The sequence below is a fragment of the Pan paniscus genome, chromosome 20 (genome assembly GCF_029289425.2).
Source record: "Pan paniscus chromosome 20, NHGRI_mPanPan1-v2.0_pri, whole genome shotgun sequence".
NCBI lineage: Eukaryota > Metazoa > Chordata > Mammalia > Primates > Hominidae > Pan > Pan paniscus.
The window spans coordinates 33,616,123-33,634,579 of record NC_073269.2 but is presented as its reverse complement, the minus strand read 5'-3'; positions in this window follow the sequence as shown (position 1 = coordinate 33,634,579).

Below are 18,457 nucleotides of genomic sequence, written 5' to 3'. Positions count from 1 at the left end.
GTCTAATAATAAAAACGTCAGGGCAACCCCACATTCAAATGGGAAAGACTTGGATCCAGCCTAGGCATTCTAATGGGAGAGACTCCTGGCCAACGGCAGGCTGTCTAAAGTTAGAGTCATCTGAACAACCACAGGCATTCTAATGGCAGAGACTCCTGTCCCTCCAAAAACATTCTAATGATAGAGACATCAGGGCAACCAAAGGCATTATAATGTGAGAGACTCCTGGCCAAGCGCAGACATTCTAATGGCAGAGAATCCTAGCTGACCCCAGGTAGTATAATGATAGAGACATATGGGCAATGCCAGACATTTTAATTGGAGAAACTCCTGGCCAATCCTGTCTAATAAAGGAAAAACCTGGGTGATCCCAGGCATTCTAATGAATGAGACTCCTGGCAGACAGCAGGCATTCTAATGATAGAGACAACTGGGGGACCCAGGCATTTTAATGATAGAGACAACTGCACGACCCCACACATTATTACAAGAGAGTGCCCCAGCCGACCCCAGGCAGTCTAATGATAGAGGCACCTGGGCAACCACAGGCATTCTAATAGGAGACAATCCCTGCTGACCCCAGGCATTCTAATGGGAGATACTCTTGACTGTCTCCAGGAAGTCTAATAATAGTGACACCTATGTGATTGCAGCCATTGTTTTGTTTTTTTCTTTGTCTTTTCGTTTTTTTGATTCTGGCTCTGTCACCAGGCTGGAGTGCAGTGGCATGATCTCAGCTCATTGCAACCTCTGCCTCCCAGGTTCAAGTGATTCTCTTGCCTCAGCCTCCCTAGTAGCTGGGACTACAGGCATGCACCACAACACCCAGGTAATTTTTGTATTTTTAGTAGAGACGGGGTTTCAACATGTTGGCCAGGATGGTCTCGATCTCTTGACCTCGGGATCCTCCTGGCTTGGTCTCCAAAAGTGCTGGGATTACAGGCATGAGTCACCATATCCAGCCAACTGCAGTCATTCTTACGGGGCAAACACTTGGCTGAACCCAGGTTTTCTAAAGATACAAACCCCTGGGCAACACCAAGCATTCTAATGGAATAGGCACCTGGCTGACTCCAGGCATTCTAATAATAGAGACACCTGGGCGAACTCAGACGTTTTAATGGGAGAGACTTCTGGCTGATCACAGGTATTCTGATAATAGAGAAAACTGGGCAACCCCTGGCATTCTAATGAAAGAGACAACCACTGACCCCAGGCAGTCTAATGACAGAGACACTTGGGAGATCCCAGGTGTACTAATGGGAGAGACTCCCAGCTGACCACAGGCAGTCTAATAATAGAGTCACCTGGGCAACATCAGACGTTCTAATTAAAGAGACAACTGGCCAACCCCTGGCAGTCTAATTATAGATACACCAGGGCAACACCATGCATTCTAATGGGAGATATTTCTGGCCAAGCACAAGTAGTCTAATTCTGGAGACACCTGGGTGACCCCAGGCATTTTAATGGAAGAGACTTCTGGCCGAATTCAGGCCATCTAATAATCGGGACACCTATCAACTACAGGCATTTTAATGGAAGAAACTCATTGCAGAACCCAGACATTCTAAAGGGAGAGACTACTGGCTGAACCCAGGCAGTCTAATGGTAAAGACATCTTGGTGACACCAGGCATTCTAATGAGAGAGGTTCCTGGTTGAACCCAGGCTGTATAATGATAGAGACACCAGGGCGACCCCAGGCATTTTAATCGGAAAGACTCCAAGGCAACCACAGGTGTTATAATAGAGACACCCAGGTGATCTCAAACATTCGAATAAGTGAGACTTCCATCTGACCTCAGGCATTTTAATGAAAGAGGCTCCACTCAACCACAGGCATTCTAATGAGAGAGACTCTCAGCAAAACTCAGGCATGCTAATATGAGAGACACCCAGCCAAACATATGCGTTCTAATTGGAGAGACTCCTGGGCAACCCTAGACAATCTAATGATAGAAACACCTGTGCAACCCCAGACATTCTAATGGGAGAGACCCCTGGTTAGCCCCAGGCAGTCTAATGATAGAGACACCTGGGCAACATTTCTGGGTTCTTTGAGGTCTACGGTGAAAAAAGCTAACTGTGAAAATGCTTTGTGATGTGTGGAATAATCTCACAGAGACAAAACTTTTTTTTTTTAATTTAAAAGATTAACACTCTTTTTGAAGAATCTATGAAAAAACATTTCTGAGTGCATGGAGGCCAATAGTGAAAAACAAAATTTCTTGTGCTAATAACTAGAAACAAGCAATCTGTGAAAATGCTTTGCCATGTGTGAATTAGAGTTAAACCTTCGTTTTGATTCACAGGTGGGAAAGACTCTTCTGTAGACTCTATGAGGGGTCATTACTCAGGTCATGGAGGCCTACAGTAAAAAATAAAATCTCCTGTGATAAAAACTAGAGACAAGTTATCAGTGAATATGATTTGAGATACGTAGATTCAACTCACGGAGGGGAACGTGTGTTTTAATTCACCAGATTGGAAATACTGTTCTTGTAGGATCTATGAAGGCACATTTCTGAACCCATTGAGTCCTTTAGTAAAAAACTGAATATCCCCTGATAAAAGCTAGAAACAAGCTATCTGTAAAAATGCTTTGCCATGTATGGATTCATCTAAAAGTCTTAAACCATTGTTTTGATTCACCTGGTTGGAAACACTCTTTTTGTAGAATCTACAAAGGGACATTTCTGAGCTCATTGAGGCCCATAGGATTTTGTGTTTTGATTCATGAGGTTGGAAACACTTTGCAATCAAATCCACAAAAAAAAAAAAATTTCTGAGCAAATTCAGGCCTATAGTGAAAAAATGAATATTTCATGATTAAAAACCAGTAATGAGCTATTAGTGAAAATTATTTGGGATATGTGGATTCATCTAAAAGACTTAAACCATTGTTTTGATTCACCTGGTTGGAAATGCTCTTTTTGTAGAATCTATGAAGGAATATTTCTGAGCCCATTGAGGCCCATAGTGAAAAACAGAATACCTGCAATAAAAACTAGAAATAAGCTACCTGTGAAAATGCTTTATGATGTGTGAAATCATCTCACAGAGTCAAACCTTTTTTTGATTCAAAAAGTTGGAAACACTTTTTTTGTGGATTCTACTAAGGGATAATCCTGAGCCCGTGGAGGGCTATAGTGAAAAACCAAATATCCCATGATATAAACTAGAAACAAGCTATCTGTGAAAAGGATTTGTGTGTAGATTCATTTCACAGAGTTAAACCTTCGTTTTGATTCAACAAGTTGGAAACACTCTTTTTGTAGAACCCATGAAGGGACATTATTGAGGTCATAAATGCCTATAGTGAAAAACAAAATATTTTGTGATAAAAACTAGAAACAAAATATCTGTGAATATGCTTTCAGATGTGTGGATTCATCTCAATGAATAAAACCTGTGTTTTGACTTATCTGGTTGGAAACACTCTTTTTGTAGAATCTACAAAGGGACAATTTCTTACCGCATTGAGGACTATAGGAAAAAAATCAAATATTCTGCTACACAATCTCTAAACAAGCTATCTGTGAAAATGCTTGGTGACGTGTGGATTAATCTCACAGAGTTAAACCTCTTTCTTGATTCAACCAGTTGGAACCACGATGAAAACTAAAAACAAGGTATCTGGGAAAATACTTTCTGATGTGCATTCATCTAACCGAATGGAACTCATGTTTTGATTCACCAGGCTTGAAACACTCTTTTTGTAGAATCTAGAAAGGGACATTTTTAAGCACATTGAAGCCTATAAAAAAACCCAAATGTCCTGCAATAAAAACTAGAAACAAGATATCTGCCAAACTGCTTTGTGATGTGCAAGTTCATCACACCGAATGGAACCTGTGTTTTAATTCAACAGATTGGAAGCACTCTTTTTGTAGACTCTATGAAGAAACATTTCTGAGCCCATTTTGGCCTATAGTGAAAAACTGAATGTCTTGTGATAAACACTAGAAACAAGCCCTCTGTGAAAATGCTTTCTGAAGTGTGAATTTATTTCAAGGAATGGAACTTGTATTTTTATTCATCAGGTTGGAAACATGCTTCCTGTGGAATGTAAGAGAAAACATTTCTGAGCCAATTGAGGCCAATATTGAAAAACTGAATTTCTTATGATAAAAAGTGGAAACAAGCTATCTGTGAAAATGAATTCTGATGCATCAATTAATCTCACAGACTTAAAACTTTCTTTTAATTCAACAGTTTGTAAACATTCTTCCTATAGAATCCATGAGGAAATATTTCTGAACCCATTGAGGCCTATACAGAAAAACTGAATATCCCATGATAAAAACTAGAAACAAGCTGTCTGTGAAAATGCTTTTCCATGTATATATTCATCTCACAGATTTAAGCCACTTTTGGATTCACTAGGTTGGAAACACTCTTCTTGTAGAATCTATGAAGGGACATTTCTGAACCCATGAAGGCCTATAGTGAAAACCTGAATACCCATGGCAAAAACTAAAAATAAACTACCTCTGAATATGCTTTGTGGTGTGCATATTCATCTCACAGAGCTTAAGCTCTTTTTTGATTCAACATGTTGGCTACACTTTTTTTTGGTAGAATATAGGAAGGGACATTTCTGAGCCCACTAAGGACAAGAGTGAAAATCTTAATACTCCATATGGAAAACTAGGAAGAAACTCTCTCTGTGAAAATGTTTTGTGATGTGAGCATTCATCTCACAGATTGGCTCCTGTGTTTTGAATAACGACATTGGAACCAGTTTTTTATAGAAAACACAAAGGAGAATTTCTAAGAAGATTGAGGCCAAGAGTAAAAAACTGAATATCACACAATAAAAAAGAGAAACAAGCTATTTGTCAAAATGCTTTGTGATGCATGGATTTATCTAAAAGAGCTAAACCATGGTTTTGATTCACCAGATTGGAAACACTTTTTTTGTAGGATCAATGAAGGGACATTTTTGAGACCATTGATGCCGGTACTGAAAAACAGAATGTTTTGCAATGAAAACTAGAAACAAATTATTGGTGAAAATACTTTCTGATGTGTAGATTCATGTCACTGAATGGAACCTGTGTTTTGATTCATCAGGCTGGAAACACTTTTATTGTACACTCTATAAAGGGACATTTCTGAGCGCAATGAGGCCTACAGGAAAATCCAAATATCCTGTGATGAAAAGTGGGAACAAGCTATCTGCGAAAATACTTTCTGATGTGTGCATTTACCTCACCAAGTCACACTGTTATTTTTATTCACCAGATTGGAAACCCTTTTTTTGTAGAATTCATGAAGGGATATTTCTGAGTCCTTTGAGGCCTACAGTGAAAAACTGAATATTCCTCATTAAAAATTAGAAACAAGCTAACTGTAAAAATGTTTTGCCATGTGCGGATCCATCTCACAGTGTTGAACCTTTGTTTTAATTCAACAGTTAGTAAACACTTTTTTTGTAGAATCTGTGAAAAAATATTTCTGAGTCTATTGAGTCCTACAATATAAAACCGAATATGCCATGATAAAAACTAGAAACAAGATATCTGTGAAAATGTTTTGTGATGTGTAAATGCATCTCACCAAATGGAACCTGAGTTTGGATTTACCAAATTAGAAGTCCTCTTCTTGTAGAATCTACAAAGGGACATTTCTGAGTTCGCTGAGGCCTATTGTGAAAAACCAAATATCCCCGGATAAAAACTAGAAACAAGCTACGTGTGAAAACCCTTTCTGATTTGTAGATTCATCTCACAGAGTTAAACCTTCACTTTGATTCAAGGGGTTAAAAACACTCTTTCTCTGGAAACAACAAAGTGACATTCCTTAACCCACTGAGGCCTGTAGTGAAAAACTGAATATCACAAAATAGAAACTAGGAGGAAGCTATCTGTGAAAATGCTTTGTGATGTGTAAATTCATCTTACAGCATTAAACCTTTGTTTTAATTCAACCTGTTAAAAAAACTCTTATTGTAGAAACTAGGCGGGGACATTTCTCAGCTGATTGAGGTCTATTGTGATAAATCAAATATCCCATGATAGAAACTAGAAACAAAACATCCATGAAAACGCTTACTGATGTGTGGATTTATTTCACAGAGTTAAACTTTTTTTTTCAACAGGTTGGAAGCCCTCTTTATAGAAGCTACAAAGGGACATTTCTGAGCCCATTGATGCCAATAGTAAAAAACTGAAAGTCTTGTGATAAAAACAAGAAATAAGCTATTTGTGAAAATGCTATGCAAAGTTTGGATTCATCTCACAGAGTTAAACCTTTGTGTTTACTGAAAACCTTGAAAATACTCTTTTTGTAGAATTTACAAAGGGACATTTCTGAGCCCATTGAAGCTTAAAGTGAAAAACAGAATATCCCGAGATGAAAACTGTTATTAAACTATCTGTGGAAATGTTTTGCAATATGTGGATTCATCTCACGAAGATAAATGTTTGTTTTGGTTCAAAATGTTGGAAACACTTCTTTGGTAGAATCTAAAATGGGACATTTCTGAACACTTTAAAGTGTATAGTGAAAGACAAAATATTTTGTGATGAAAACCAAAAATAAGCTATGTGTGAAAATGCTTTGTGATATATGAATTCATCTCACTGAATGAGACCTGTGTTTTGATTCACCAGGTTGGAAACACTCTTTTTGTAGAATCTATGAAGAGACATTTCTGAGCCCATTGAGGCTTATAGTGAAAAACCGAATATCTGATAAAAAAAAAACAACTAGAAACAAGCTATCTGTGAAAATGATTTGTTATGTGTAGATTCATCTCATCGAGTGGAAACTGTATTTTGATTCACCAGGTTGTTAACACTATTTCTGTGGAAATGAAGAAGAAACATTTCTTAGCCCATAAAGTCATGTAGTGAAAAACTGAATTTCCCATGATAAAAACCAGTAACAAGCTACCTGTAAAATGCTTTGAAATGTGTGGATTTATGTCACAGATTTAAAACTTTTTTCATTCAACAGGTTGTAAAAACTCTTTTGGCAGAATCTATGAAAAAAAAAAAAAACATTTCTAAGCCCATTTAGGCCTACAGTTAAAAAAAAAAAGTCCGCAAATAAAAACTGCAAACAACCTGTCTGTGAAAATATTTTGCAATGTGTGGATTTATCTCACAGTCTTAAACCTGTGTTTTGATTCAACAGGTTGGAAAAACTCTTTTTGTACAATCTACAAAAGGACATTTCTGAGCCCACTGAGGCTTATAGTGAAAAACTAAATATCCCATGATAAAAACTAGGAGAAAGATATCTATGAAAATGCTTCATGATATATAGATCCATTTCACAAAGTTAAACCTTTGTTTTGGTTCACTAGGTTGGAAACTGTTTTTGTAGAATCTACAAAGGAAGATTTATGAACCCACTGAGGCCTATTGTGAAAAACCAAATATCCTGAGATAAAAGCTAGAAACAAGCTATCTGTAATAATGCTTTACAATATGTGGATTTATCTCACATAGTTAAAACTTTGTTTTAATTCAACAGGTAAGAAACACTCCTTTTATAGAATCTCTGAGAAAACCTTTCTGAGCTGATTAAGGCCTAGAGGGAATATCTGGTGATAAAAAATAGAAACAAGCTATCTGTGAAAAGGCTTTGTGATGTGTGGATTCATCTCACATCATCAAAACTTTGTTTTGATTCTACAGGTTTGAAACACTGTTTTTGCAGAAACTATGAATGGACATTTCAGAGCCCATTGAGGCCTATAGTGAAAAACCAAATATCCTGTGATTAAAAACTAGAAAGAAGCTATCTGTGAAACAGCTTTGCAATGTGTGGATTCATCTCACAGAGTGAAACCTTTCTTTGAATTCAGCAGGTTGGAAACCCTCTTTGTGTAGAATCTATGAAGGGGTATTTCTGAGCCTATTGAGGCCTGTGGTGTAAAACTGAATACACTCTGAGAAATACTAGAAACAAGCTATCTGTGAAAGTGCTTTGTGATGTGTGGATTCATCTCACCCAAGGAAACATGTGTTTGAATCACCAGGTTGGAAAAACTTTTTTTTTTACTATACGAAGGGAGATTTCTGAGCCCATTGAGGCCTATAGTAAAAACACGAATATTTTGTGATAAAAGCTAGAAACATGCTGTGAAAATGCTTTTCAATATGTGGATTCATCTCACACGGTTAAACTTTTGTTTTGATTCAAAATGTTGGAAACATTCTCTTTGTAGAATCTATGAAGGGACATTTCTCAGTCCATTGAGTCAAATAGTGAAGAACCGAATATTGTGTAATAAAAATTTGAAAGAAACTATCTGTGAAAATGCTTTGCCGTGTGTGGATTCATGTCACAGAGCTAAAACTTTGTTTTGATTCAAAAGTTTGTAATCACTCTTTTTGTGGAAACTATGAAGGAACACGGAAACAAGCTATCAGGAAAAACACTTTGCAAAGTGTGGATTCATATCACCCAATGGAACCTCTGTTTTGATACACCTGGTTGGAAACACTTTGTTTGTACAATCTATGAAGGAATATTTTTGAGCATATTGAAGCCAATAATAAAAAACCAAATATCATGTGATAAAAACTTAAAGCAAGCTGTCTGTGAAAGTGCTTTTTAATATGGGCATTTGCCTAACAAATTTAAACCTGTGTTTTGATTCAACAGGTTATAAATACTCTTATTGTAGAATCTACAATGGTACATTTCTGAGCCCACTGAGGCCTATATTGAAAAACCATATATCCCGCAACAAATACTTGAAGCAAGCTGTCTGTGAAAATGTTTTTGATGTGTGTATTTATCTCACAAAGATAAACCTTTGTTTTGAGGCACCAGGTTGGAAACACTCTTTTTTTTTTTTTTGATCTACGAATGTATATCTTTGAGCCCAGTGAGGCTGATATTGAAAAACCAAATATCCCAAGGTAGAAACCAGAAACAAGCTATCAAGCTATCTACAGAAATCCTTAGTAATGTGTGGATTCATCTCACAAATTAGAACCTGTGTTTTAATTCACCAGGTTAAAACACTCTTTTTGTGGAATCTACGAAGGGAAATTTCTTTTTTTTTTTTGATCTATTAATGGATATTTTTGAGCACAGTGAGGCTGATATTGAAAAACCAAATACCAAGGTAGAAATCAGAAACAAGCTATCTTCAAAAATCCTTAGTCATGTGTGGATTCATCTCACCAATTATAACCTGTGTTTTAATTCACCAAGTTAAAAACACTCTTTTTGTGGAATCTATGAAGGGAAATTTCTGAACCCATTGAGGCCTATACTGAAAGACAAATGAAACTAGGAACTAGCTATCCCACAATGAAACTAGGAACTAGCTATCTGTGAAAATGCTTTTCGATGTGTGGATTCATTTCACAGGATTAAACCTTTGTTATAATTCAGAAGGTTGAAAATGCTTTTTTAGTAAAATCTACTAAGGGACAGCTGGGAGTAGATTTTAGTGAAATCTACTAAGGGAAATTTTTGAGGCCTTAGAGACCTGTTGTTAAACAGCCCATTGAGCCCTACAGTAAAAAAAAGAAATATTTCATGATAAAAGTATAAACAAGCTATCTATGAGAATGCTTTGTGATATATAGATTTATCTAACTTATTTAAACCTATGTTTTGATTGGCCACTTTGGAAACACTCTTTTTGTAGAATCTGAAAAGGGACATTTCTGAGCCCATTGAGACCCATTGTGGAAAACCAAATTTCCTGGGATAAAAACTATAAAAAAATTCTATCTTTGAAAAAGCTTTTGACATGCGGATTCATCTCAAAGAGTTAAACCTTTGCTTTGATTCAACAGGTTGAAGACAATCTTTTTGTAGACTCAACGAGGAAACATTTCTGAGCCCATTGAGTCCTATAGTGAATAAACAAACATTTCACCATAAAAATTTGAAACAAGATATCTGTGAAAATGCTTTATGATCTGTGGATTTATCTCATGAACAGAACCTGTGTTTTGATTCACGAGGTTGGAAACAATCGTTTTGTAGAATCTATGAAGGTACATTTCTGAGCCCAGCAAATCCTATAGTAAAAAGCCAAATATCCCAAGGTAAAAACTAGAAACAAGCTATGTGTGAAAATCCTTAATGATTTGTGGATTCATCTCACTGAAACAACCAGTGTTTTGATTCACCAGGTTGGTAACACTCTTTTTGTAGAATTTGCAAAGGGACAATTTTGAGCCCACTGAGGCCTATAGTGAAAAACCAGATATCCTGCAACAAAAATTTAAAACAAACTATCTTTGAAAATACTTTGTGATGTGTGGATTTATCTCACAGAGTTCAATCTTTGTTTTGATTCTTCAGCTTGTAAATGCTGTTTTTGCACAATCTATGAGGAGACATTTCTTAGCCTAATGAGGTCTATAGAGAAAAATCGAATATTCTGTGGTAAAATGTAGAAACAAACTATCTGTGAAAATGGTTTGTGATATGTGGATACAGCTCATGGTATTACATCTGTGTTTTGATTCACCAGGTTTCAAACAATCTATTGTAGAATCTACAATGGGACATTTCCGAGGTTATTGAGGCCTATGGTGAAAGACAAAATATCTAGTGATAAGAAAGAAAAACAGGCTATCTGTGAGGATGTTTTGTGATGTGTGGAGTCATATCTAGAGATAAGAATGAAAAACAGGCTATCTGTCATGATGTTTTGAAGATATGTGGAGTCATCTCACAGACTTCAACTTTTGTTTTGATTCAACAGGTTGGAAACACCCTTTTTTAAGAATCTGTTAATCAACATTTCTTTCCCATTGAGGACTACAGTGAAAAACCGAATATTTCATGATAGTAACTAGAAAAAGTTATCCGAGAAAATGCTAAGTTATGGATTCATTTCAAAGAATGTAACCTATTTTTCAATTCACCAGGTTGAAAACACTTTTTTTGTAGAATCTACAAAGGGATATTTGTGAGCCAATTGAGGCCTATAGTGAAGAACAGAATATCAAACAATAAAAACTAGAAACAAGCTATCTGTGAAAATACTCCTGGCTGACTTCAGGCATTCTAATTAAAGAGACTCCTGGCAGACCCTGGGCAGTCTAAGAATAGAAATGCCTTGGCAACCCCAGGCATTTTTTTTTTTTTTTGAGACGGAGCCTTGCTCTGTCACCCAGACTGGATGGAGTGCAGTGGTGTGATCTTGGCTCACTGCAAGCTCTGCTTCCTGGCAACCCCAGGCATTCTAATGGGAGAGACTCCCAGCTGATCACAGGCATTTTAATGATAGAGACACCTGGGTGACCCAAGGCATCATTATGGCAGAGACCAGGCATTCTAAATAGAAAGATTTCTAAATAGGCTGACCCCAGGCATTCTAAATAGAAAGATTTCTTGCCGAATGCAGGCACTCTAATGATACAGACACATGGCTGACTCCAGTAATTCTAATATGGAGACTCCTGACTGACCGCAGGCAAACTAATGATAGAGACACATGGGCAGCTTCAGGCATATTCATAGGAGAGACTCCTAGCCAACCCCAAGTGGCCTAATGACAGAGACACCTGGGAGAACCCAGGCATTCTAATGGAAGGAACTTCTGCTTGACCCTGGGCAGTCTAATGATAGAGACACTGGGAAATTGCAGGCATCATAATAGGAGACTCCCAGCTGACACCAGGCGTTCTAATGGGAGAGACTCCTGACCAAGGCCAGGCACTCTAATGATGGAGACACCTCGGTGACCCCAAGCATTCAAACAGATGAGACTCAAGGCAGACCAAAGGCAGTCTAATGATAGATACACCTGGGAAACCCCATGCATTCCAATGGAAGAGACTTTCCACCAACCCCAGTGTGGAAAGTGGAAAGTTCTTCTTCAAAGTTTCCCTTCTTGTTAAATAATAAATGTTAGAAATAATAGTTTCTTTTAAAAACTAACTTCCTTCAAGCCTCCTTGCTTTAACACTAAGAACTCTTTATTAAACCCTATCTTATGTAGCTGTTGGACATGAGGGAATAAGTACATTCTATGTCCTTGTACTTTAACCAAGAGATTTGTTCTAGACACGCTCAAGCATGTCCCATCTCACAGCTTATGCCCCTTCCTTATTTGGAAATATTACTTTTCTAAGTTCTTTTGCAAGCAACTTCCTCTTTTCCTTTTGTTCTCCATTACCTTTACCTATTTAGGAAAGTTTAAGTTGTTAGTCAATCGGGTTTAGTTTAGACTGTGAGGTCCAGCTCCCACCAATGGAGATAGGACACAGTAGTAAGGACCCAATGCATAAGGGATACATATTCTTGTCCTTCTTTGTTCATTGTGCTCTCGTGGCAGGATTGCTGATGGACAGCACCCTTTCTGCAGAAAGTAAAATTGCTTTGCTGAGAACATTCTTTGAGCACTAGTTCTTCTTTTCAGCACAAAGGAATGAGCATTTCTAACACCCGGGCATTCTAATGATAGAGACATTTGGGCATACTCAAGCATTCTAATGGGAACAAATCCTGGCCTATCCCAGGCAGTCTAAAAGTAGAGACACCTGGCTGAACCCAAGTGCAACCCCAGGCATTCTAATGGGAGAGACAACTGGCTGACCGCAGGCAATCTAATGATACAGTCACATGGGCGACCCCAGAAACTATAATGGGAGAGACCTTAGGCTGACCTCAGGCATTCTAATGGTAGAGACAGCTGAGCCAACTCAGACGTTCTAATGATAGAGACACCTTGGCTATCCCAGTCATGGAAGAGACTGCCAGCTGACACTAGGCATTCTAATAGGAGAAACTCCTGGCCGACCTCAGGCAGTCTAATGATAGAGATACATTATTGATTCCAGGCATTTTAATTGGAGAAACTCCTGGCCAAACCTAGGCATTTTAATGGGAAAGACTCCTGGCCTATTCCAGGCAGTTTAAGGATACAGACCCCTAGGTGACACCAGGTGTTCTTTTTCTTTTACTTTTTCTTTTTTTTTTTTTCTTTTGAGTTTCGTTCTGTTCCCCAGGCTGGAGGGCAGTAGTGTGATCTCGGCTCACTACAGGCTCTGCTTCCTGGGTTCACTCCATTCTCCTGCCTCAGTCTCCTGAGTAACTGGGACTACAGCTGCTTGCCACCATGCCCAGCTAATGTTTCTGTGTTTTTCGTAGAGACGGAGTTTCACTGTGTTAGCCAGGAGGGTCTCCATCTCCTGACCTCGTGATCCACCCCTCTTGGCCTCCCAAAGTTCTGGGATTACAGGTGTGAGCCACCATGCCCAGCCCACCCCAGGTATTCTAATGGGAAAGAATTCTGGCCAAACCCAGACAGTCCAATCATAGAGACACCTGGGCGAATCCAGACATTTTAATTGGAGAAACTTGCATCCAACCTCAGGCAATCTAACGATAGAGACACCTGAGTGCCTCCAGGCATTCTAATGTGAAAGTCTATTGGCCAGCCCCAGGCATTCTAATGGAAAAGATTCTTGCCTGACACCATGCAGTCTAATATTAGCAAAACCTGTGAGACCCCAGGCATTCTAATGAGAAAGACTCCTAGCCCTGACCAAGCTGACTAATGATAGAGACACCTGGGCCACGTCAGGCATTCTAAAGAGAGAGACTTCCGGCTGACCCCAGGCATTCTAATGAAACAGAAACCAGGGCAAGCCAAGGCATTGTAATGGGAGAAACTTCTGGTTGAGCCTGGACACTCTAATAATAGACACAATTGGGCAACCCCAGGTATTCTAATGGGAGAAACTCCTGGCCAAGCCCAGGCAGTCTAATGATACAGACACCTGAACAACCCTAGTCATTCTAATGGGAGAGCTCCTGGCTGACCCCAGGCATTGTAATGGGAGATTCCTGAAAGTCCGCATACAGTCTAATGATGGAGGCACCTTGGAGATCCCAGGCATTCTAATGGGAGAGACTCCCAGCTGACCACAGGCAGTCTAATGTTACATACACTTGCGGGATCCCAGGCATTCTAAAGGGAGAGACTCCTGGTCAACGCCAGCCAGTCTAATAATAAAGACACCTGGACAACCTCATTCATTCTAACAAGAAAGACTCCTGACTGAGCCCAGGCAGTCTAATGATAAGTCCTTATAAGACACCAAGGCTACCACAGGCATTCTAATTTAAGAGACTCCAAGCTGAACCCAGGCCATCTAATGATAGAGACACCTGGGTGAGCCCAGGCATTTGAGTGGGAGAGACAGCCAGCCAACCACAGGCAGTCTAATGATAGAGACAACTGGGTGACCCTAGGCATTCTAATAGGAGAGATTCCCGAACTAACCCAAGTATTTTAATGATACAGGCACCTGAGGCACCCCAGGCATTTTGATTGGACAGACTCCCAGCCTACCCCATTTTCTTGGGACCCACTTTTGGCTGATTCCAGGCAGTCTAATTATAGATACACCTGAACGACCTCAGGCATTCTAATTGGAGAGATTCCCATCTGACCACAGGCTGTCTAATGATAGAGACAACTGAGCCACTTCAGGCATTCCAAGGAAAGAGACTGTAGGTTGACACCAGGCATTCTAATGGTAAAGATACCTTTGCAATGCCAGGCATTCTAACGGCAGAGCCCAGGCATTCTAATGAAAGAAACTCCTGGCCGACCGCAGGCTGCCTAATGATAGAGACATCTGGTTGACTTTTGGCATTCCAATAAGAGAAACTCCCAGCCAGCCACAGGCATTCTATGCTAAAGATACCTGGACCACCCCAAGCATTTTAATGGGAGAGACTCTGAGGTACCCAAGTCATTACAATGGGAGAGACTTCTAGCTGACCCTGGCAGTCGATTGATAGAGACACCCAGGAGACCCCGGGTATTCTAATGGCAGGGATTCACTGCCAAATCCAGGCAGCTTAATGATAGAGACACCTGGGTGACCCAAGTCATTTTAATGGTAGAGATTTCCAGCAGACTTCAGGAAGTCTAATGATAGAGACACCTGGGAGATCCCAGACATTCTAATTTGAGAGACACCTGGACAACCCCAGGCAGTCTAATGAGAGAGGCACCTGTGCGACCCAAAGCATTATACTGAAAAAGACTCTCGGCTGACCCCACAGGGCCAATTGACAGAGACATCTGGGTGACAGCAGGCATTCTAATGAAGGAAATACTTGGCCAACTCCAGGCAATTAATTATAGAAACACCTGGGTGATGTAAGACATTCTAATAGGAGAGACTCCTGGTTAAGCCCAAGCAGTCTAATGATAGAGACACCTGGTCACAACCAGGCATTTTAAAGGAAGACAATCCTGGCCAATGCCAGGCAGTTTAATTATAGAGACACCAGGCGATTACAGTCATTCTAATGGGAGAGAATTCTGGATGACTCCAGTCATTCTAATGGGAAAGACTCGTGGTCGACCCCAGGCCGTCTAAGAATAAAGACACCTGGTCGACCACAGGCATTCTAATGGGAGAGACTTCCAGGTGACCCCAGGCAATCTAATGATAGGACACTTTAAGGACCTCAGGCAAATTAAAGAGAGACCCACCCAGTTGAACCCAGGCAGTCTGATAGAGACACAATATCCACCCCAGGCATTCTAATCAGAGAGACTCCCGGTGAACCCCAGGCATTTTAATGGGAGACTTGTGGCTGACCACAGGCAATGTTAGGATAAAGACACCTGAGTGGCCACAGGCATTCTAATGGGAGAGACTCCTGGCCAACCCCTGAGGGTCTAATTATAGACACACGGGGTTATTACAGTCATTCTAATAATAGAGAAACCTGGGCGACCCCAGGCATTCTAATTAGAAAGGCTCCCAGCCAAATACAGGCAGGCTAATGACAGAGACAACTGGGCGACCCCAGGCATTCTATGGAGAGACTTCTGGTCAAGCCCAGGAAGCCTAATTATAGGTACACCTGAAAAAGCTCAGGCATTATAATGGAAGAGATTCCTGGTGGACCCAGAGCAGTATAATAGAACCACCTGGGTGACCCCAGGCATTCTAATGATAGAGATTTACAGCCAACCACAGGCAGTCTAATGATGGAAACACCTGGATGACCCCAGGCATTCTAATGGGAGAGACTCCTGGCTGACCTCAGGCATTCTAAAGATAGAGACACCTGGGTGACACAAGGCATTCTAATGGGAGAGACTCCTGGCTGACTCCAAGCAGTCTAGTGATAGAGACAACTTGGCGATTCCTGGCATTCTCATGGGAGAGACACCTGGCTGACCACAGGCAGTCTAACAAGAGAGACACCTGGGCATCTCCAGGCATTCTGATAGAAGATATTCCCGTCGATTCCAGGCAGTCTAATAACAGAGACAGCTAAACGACCTCAGGCATTCAAATGGGAGAAACTCCTGGCCCACCCCAGGCATTCTAATGGTAGCGACCCTTGGCCAACACCCTGTAGTCTAATAATAAAGACACCTGGGTGACACCAGGCATTTTAGTAGGAGAGACTCCTGGATAACACAAGGCAGTCTAATGATAGAGACAACTGGGCAACTCCTGGCTTTCTAATGGGGGAGATTCCCGTCTGACCCCAGGCATTCTAAAGATAGGAACAACAGGGTGACACAGGCATTCTAATGGAAGAGGCACACAGGAGATACTAGGCAGTTCAATGATAGAGACCCCTAGGCAACCCAAGTCATTCTAATGGGAGAGACTCGAGGTCGACCACAGGCATTCTAAAATAAGAGATTTCTGGCAGAACTAAGGCAGTGTAATGATAGAAACACCTGGGTGACCCAAGGCATTCAAATGGGAGAGACTCCTGGAAGAACGTAGGCATTCTAATTGTAGAGACAACTGAGCGACCACAGGTATTCTAATGTGAATGACTCCTGGCCAAACCTAGACAGTCTAATGATAGAAACACCTGGGCAATGCCAGTCATTCTAATGGGAGAGACTCCCAGCCGAACCCAGTCTGTCTAATAATAAAGAACCCTGGGCGATTTTAGTAATTCTAATTGGAAAGACTCCTGGCTGACCCTAGGCATTCTAATGGTAGAGACACCTGGGTGACAGTAGGAGTTCTACTGGGAGAGACTCCCGGCCTATCCCAGGCATTCTAATGATAAAGACAACTGGGCGATCCCAGGAATTCTAATGGGAAAGACTCCCTGCCAACCACAGGAATTCTAATGGGAAAGACTTCCAGCCCACTCCAAGCATTCTAATAAAAGAGACTCCCAGCCGACCCCAGTGAGTCTAATGATAGAGACGCATGGGCGACAGCATGCTTTCTAATGGGAGAGACTCCCAGAAGACCCTAGGCATTATAATAAAGACACCTGGGCCACCCCAGGAATTCTAATACAAAAGACTCCTGGCCGACGCCAGGCATTCTAATGGGAGAGACCCCTGGCCGACCCCAGGCAGTCTAATGATAAAAACACCTGGTCGATTTTAGGCATTTTAATGAGAGAGACTCTTGGCCAAACCCAGGTAATTATAGAGACACCAGGGCGACATCAGTCATCCTAATACCAGAGACTCTTGGCTGACACTAGGCAGTCTAAGAATAATTAAACCTGGGTGACCCCATGAATTTAAATGGGAGAGACTCTTAGCTTACTCAGACAATATAATTATAGAGACACCTGGGAGACACCAGGCATTCTAATGGTAGAGGATACTGGCTGACCCCAGGCAGACTAATTGTAGAGACACCTGGGAGACGCCAGGCATTTTAATGGGAGAGACTCCCTTCCTACCCTAGGAAGTCTCACAATAGAGACACCTGGGCTACTGCAGGCATTCTAATGAAATAGACTCCTGGCTGGCCCCAGGAAGTTTAATGATAAAGACACCTGGGCTACACCATGCAGTCTCATGATAGTGACAGCTTGGGGTCCTCAGGCATTCTAATGGGAGAGACTCCTGACCGACCCAGGCAGTCTACTTACAGACAGACGTGAGCAGCTTCAGGCATTCTAATGGGAGAGACTTCTGGAAGAATGCAGGCATTCTTTTGGAAGAGAGGTTTGGCTGACCACAAAAAGTCTAATTATAGAGACATCTAGATGACCTTAGGCATTCTAATGGAGGTGAGACTCCCCACTGACTCCAGTCATTCTAATAATAGAGACACCTTGGCGACCCCAGGCATTCTAACTGGAGAGGCTTCCAGCCTACCCCAAACATTCTAATGGGAGACTCCTGGCTGACCCTAGGCAGTTTAAGGATAGAGACACCTGAGCGACCCTAGGCATTCTAATGGGAGAGACACCTGGTTGAACCCAGGGAGTCTAATTATAGAGACATCTAGGCAACACTAGGAATTCGAATGAGAGAGAATTGCTAGCCAACCCTAAGCAGTCTAATGATAGACACACCTGAGCAACCCTAGGCATTGTAATGGGAGAGACTTCTGGTTGAACCCAGGAAGTCTAATTACGGACACCTGGGCAACACTAGGAATTCGAATGGGAGAGATTCCTGGCCAACCCTAAGCAGTCTAATGATAGAGACACCTGGGCGACCTCAGGCATTGTAATGAAAGAGACTCGCTGCCAAACTCAGACAG